Below are 5000 nucleotides of genomic sequence, written 5' to 3'. Positions count from 1 at the left end.
CTTATCTAGATAGAAATGAACCTTGATAAAGATCAAAGTCTGTAATCAACGAAGGGCTTTTATGTTGTAACTTGGAATAAAAGTTTATCTATGGAGGAACGAAATAACTTATGGAATATCTAGTAACAATAAGATTTAATTGGAAATATCGACAAATTCTTGCGGAGCCCCAAAAAACGAAAATAAAAAAGAAAAAGGGTTAACTTGTTCCAATTTTCCCTCTATCGAATTTTAATATCAGAATAGCGGATATAGTCATGATTCAATGGGTCAGGTCCACTTATTTTTTCTTTTGTTGATTTATAATCTTTACAATGCATTTGATTAGCAAAACGAAAAAAAAAAAAGGAAAGTTTGGTGATTCCAGAGACGACTTATCATCCTACTGAATTCGAATTTACTGAAAAAATAAATTACTATATGTTAAAATTTCTAACTATTAAATAAACTCCTATACTCTAATAAATTCGAATTCAGTAGGACGATAACCTATTATTTTATTATACTTCGGGTTACTTTGTTTGTTCTAGTTAAAATCTCTCAATTCTTGCTTAAAATATGAATACTACGGCTGTAGTTTTCTGAAAAAGCTAAAGCCCTTTATCGGATTTAAACCGATGACTTACGCCTTACCATGGCGTTACTCTACCGCTGAGTTAAAAGGGCCCTTTTGCTTCAATTCCTGAATTAGTCACTCTATGGATAAAAGGGATATATATTATATACTTATACTTAAGTATATACACATAAGTTCATGCAGTACCTTCATAGTGGCTGGTGGCTTATTCTTGAATATTAATATAATAAATCTTTTTATTTCTCTAGTAGACTAGTAGATATATACTCAATAAATTTCCTCGAATAATGTGATGAATAGATTCTACTTGTCCCTGAACTAACTTCTTTTAGGAATAACAAAATTTCGAGAACTTCTTGATCGCTCTTATATTATTTTTTGTTTCTTAATTTCTATAGTGGGAGCCCCCTTTTCTTTTTATTTTCTGACGCACCAACCACTCCCCGAAAGAATCCTACCTTCCGTATTATTTATATACTTTATTTTTTTTTTTATTAATTCATAGCCCTTCTTATTATAGAAATAAAATAAATATCAATTCTTAATTAAAAAATGATGAAAAACGGAAGGATTCCGTGTATATAATCATATTACTTTATTGACAATTTGAAGAACCTATTCTTAGAATGCACAAGACTAAGATGGATCGGTGGGAGAAAATGATTGCCCCCATCGTCTAGCGGTTTAGGACATCTCTCTTTCAAGGAGGCAGCGGGGATTCGACCTCCCCTGGGGGTAGAGTATTCCAAAGGGAAGTTTTTTTATATCATAATCATATATTATAAATAAACCCCGAATGGGCTCTTCTTCAGTCTGGGCCGATGCCCGAGCGGTTAATGGGGACGGACTGTAAATTCGTTGGCAATGTGTCTACGCTGGTTCAAATCCAGCTCGGCCCAACAATTTTCTAATATACCCTGAACCCCCCTGTCCTTCATAAATACCCGATACGGAGGAATAAGAATAAAAAAGAATCAAAATTTCTGCTAGATCCCTTATTCTTATTTCCCTGGGATTGTAGTTCAATTGGTCAGAGCACCGCCCTGTCAAGGCGGAAGCTGCGGGTTCGAGCCCCGTCAGTCCCGACAGATTCAATAAGTACATCAATCATCTTTCCCTTTTCGTTTCTCCATTCTCATCAAACAAAAAAAATAGGGGAATTTTTGTTAATTCAAATAGTATCAAATAGTACTGGTTGGTAGTAGAAAGGCATATGTAGATTGGTATAATTGTTGGGAGCACGATAGTCAGTATTCCAAGAGATAATGAATCCGCTTTTTCGATGGAATAGAGGACTCTATGTTTCTCAAGCGCAAATAAAAAAATGTAATTTCTTTTTTGTACAATATAAAATGAATTTAACATAATTTCCCTGATAGAATACTTTCGAACTTAAAAAGTACCCCCTTCTGACTCCGGTTTTGTTTGTGTAACCTCAATTTATAATGTGAAGTTTAAAAGAAAATCTTGTATTCAAAAGTAATTTTGGATTCAGTATGGATAAAAGATCTTCCTATGTTATACTATTCAATTCGCGACGACGAATTTATTTGATAGCTCAGATATTGTTATTCATGATATTGATCTGATTCAATATCATTGAGAGATAATTCATTCATTGAATTTCCAGGCGAAAGATTTATCATCTCTATGGGATTAAATCCCGAGTTATTGTGAAGTAAAAAAAAAGATGAGATTATGGAAGTAAATATTCTTGCATTTATTGCTACTGCACTGTTCATTCTAGTTCCTACTGCTTTTCTGCTTATCATTTATGTAAAAACAGAAACTCAAAATAAAAATAAAAAGGATTGATTAATTTGAATGAAACTTGACTTCTGAGTTCTTATCAAAGATTGAATAAAAAGGGGAAAATTTGGCGTCTTAAATGAAATTGGCGTCTTAAATGAAATGAGCGGACTAGAATCGACAGTATTCTATCAGATCCGATACTATAGTATAGTAAGAAAGAAATATATATTTCTTTCTTACCATATCTATTAGTGTTAGTGTAGTTTATAAAGTTGTACTTTATAATAAAATAATAAAGACAGGTACTTCGGGTCGATCGATCTACAATATTATTTATTATCTTGATAAATATCAAGATAATATATGGAATTTACATATAACCAATTATATTTTTTGATACATCTTTTTTTTCATCAATATTAAAAAACTCTCTTGTCTTACTTTCTAGTTCTAATTTTTAGATTTATTATTATTTGCAATCTGAGTCTCGTGATCTATCGAAAGAATCAACGAAGGAAAAAGCATTAGCGGCATCTATTAAAGAGCCATAATACTTTTTCTAGCATTCCTAGAAAAAATGGATTGATCCATTGACAGGAGTTCTATGGGCACTTCTTCGGATTTTAAAAGGGAATAAGTATAATAAAAAAACCTCACAAATTTTTAATGCTTGAAACCCTGATAAAGTCGAAATTCCATTTCGAAAATAAAATAATCGGTAAGTGCGCAATATGTGACTCCCAAGGCAAGATCTTATTATGCATATTCTCTCATTATACAACTACTATGCCTAATTTTTCCTCATATAAATCGCGTATACACTTAAAAAATTCCTTTTTTAGCACGAAAAAGTAAAGAGGGAAACAAAAAAGGGGGTCGGACCTTCTTTAGTATCCATCTAAAACTAAAATTATGGGAAGAGCTTGTTCATTGAAATCGAAAATTTAGGAAGAATTTGGTTGGAATAAAATTCCAATAATACGTATCCCTTTGCTTTCGAGATACAAATATGGGAATCCTTGAAATAGTTCTTTGATTGAAAGAATTTTATTCCTAGAATACATTACTCCACTAGAATCCAATGTAAGGTAAGCTCTAACTGAAAATATATTTTTTTTTATTCAAAAATGTTGCAGAACGATCTAGAAAACAATTGATATGGTTTGATTACTCAATCAATTCGTAGTACCTCTAGAGTCCACTTCTTCCCCATACTACGAGTGAAAGGGAAAAAGTAAAGACTACCATTAAAGCAGCCCAAGCGAGACTTACTATATCCATGTGAATTATGTCCCCTATCTCTATGAAGGAATTATTCCAATATTGCTCATTAATAATAGTCGAATCAACGGCGCAGAGTCAAAAAGGGACTCTGACCGAACGCTGTTGATGAACTAATCTCAATAACTTCTACTAAATTCCTATACGATTTTAAGGGAATGTTACGAATAGACCATATATAGAAATAATATAATAATAATAAGGCCTGCTCTTTTTGCCCGTTGTTATCTCTATATAAGTTAATTATATTTTCCATTCAGTCTAATATTGAATGTGAACACTCATAAATTCTCGTGAGTATGTATAGATATACAGTAAGTACTCTTATTATTAAGTATATATAAGTCTATTTTTAAGTCTATTTTAAGTATATTATTTTAAGTATATAAGGGCTCTTTCGGTCTTTACACAACTAAACTGCTAATTTAATTAGATTTCGTATCTGTCTATCCAACGGAATTCAAGACTCAGCCAGTATACACTACATTAGTAGTAGAATAGAGGGGGATCTGGAAGTCGTGATAGCCCTTCTACCATTAAAATCTTTTTAATCCTAGATGCAAAGATTTACTACAATATTTTAGAAAACCCCCCAACCGAATGCACAATCTGTTTCTGCTGCCGGGAAAAAGGGTGAGTTATATATCAACAGAACAGAATAAGAGATTTCGAGTTTTTTATTGATCAGGCGACACCCGGATTTGAACTGGGGAAAAAGGATTTGCAGTCCCCCGCCTTACCACTCGGCCATATCGCCAAAATAATAAAAAAATAGATGGAAATTTTCCTGCTTAAGAGTGGATTACTGAACCTCTTTTTACTTGTATCTTGAAGCCTTTTTTATTTCTTCTTTTCCGAAAAGAAGGGCCCTTTCCTCTTTTTGATTTAATTTTAGCCACTTCTTCGATTGATTGTATAGTATCTCAAAACACACAAACACAATGCCTAAAAACTTCCCCTCGCTTTTATATTGAAATTGAAAAGTATAAATAAAATGTAGATTTTTAGTCACAAAAAACAACTTGATGGCAAATTGGAACCATTAACTATTTACTCCTGGCTGCAAATTCATGAATGAGTCTTGGATTTGAATATCCAATTTTTTCCTAATGACACAAGAAACTCAAAAATGATACATAACTAATCAATGTTTATTCAGTATTTTTTATTTTCAATGTCTCCATTTTGATTATAACAATATATATGGGTATATGTAAACCCCAGAACATAAATTGTTACACAGATATCAAATTGGTTATCTTATTTATATATTTTTTTAAATATGTTGCCTATAGGGAATTCTCAGGAAATTTTTGTGTTTCCAATTTGAATTTTAATGGAATAAAAATAGAGGGGGAAGACTTATATATAGATATAGATAGAGATATCT

General features: G+C 31.9%; 1 protein-coding gene and 2 non-coding genes across 3 annotated transcripts in view; 1 reads left to right on the top strand and 2 right to left on the bottom strand.

Annotated features, from left to right (window-relative positions):
• The window catches only part of LOC135150713 (photosystem II CP43 reaction center protein), a 20502-nt gene extending 20175 nt beyond the window's left edge, over positions 1-327 (bottom strand). Inside the window, exon 1 of the mRNA XM_064087627.1 lies at positions 1-327. This exon is cut by the window's left edge and continues 1849 nt beyond it. The gene's annotated coding sequence lies outside the window, so the exon portion shown is untranslated.
• Positions 328-1588: 1261 nt separating this feature from the next.
• TRNAD-GUC (transfer RNA aspartic acid (anticodon GUC)) lies at positions 1589-1662 on the top strand. Its single transcript has one exon. It is a non-coding gene; the product is annotated as a tRNA-Asp (tRNA).
• A 2634-nt stretch (positions 1663-4296) lies between these two features.
• TRNAC-GCA (transfer RNA cysteine (anticodon GCA)) lies at positions 4297-4367 on the bottom strand. Its single transcript has one exon. It is a non-coding gene; the product is annotated as a tRNA-Cys (tRNA).
• Positions 4368-5000: the final 633 nt, after the last annotated feature.

The sequence above is a fragment of the Daucus carota genome, chromosome 1 (genome assembly GCF_001625215.2).
Source record: "Daucus carota subsp. sativus chromosome 1, DH1 v3.0, whole genome shotgun sequence".
Taxonomy (NCBI): domain Eukaryota; kingdom Viridiplantae; phylum Streptophyta; class Magnoliopsida; order Apiales; family Apiaceae; genus Daucus; species Daucus carota.
This window is presented reverse-complemented; position numbering and strand designations above follow the sequence as displayed.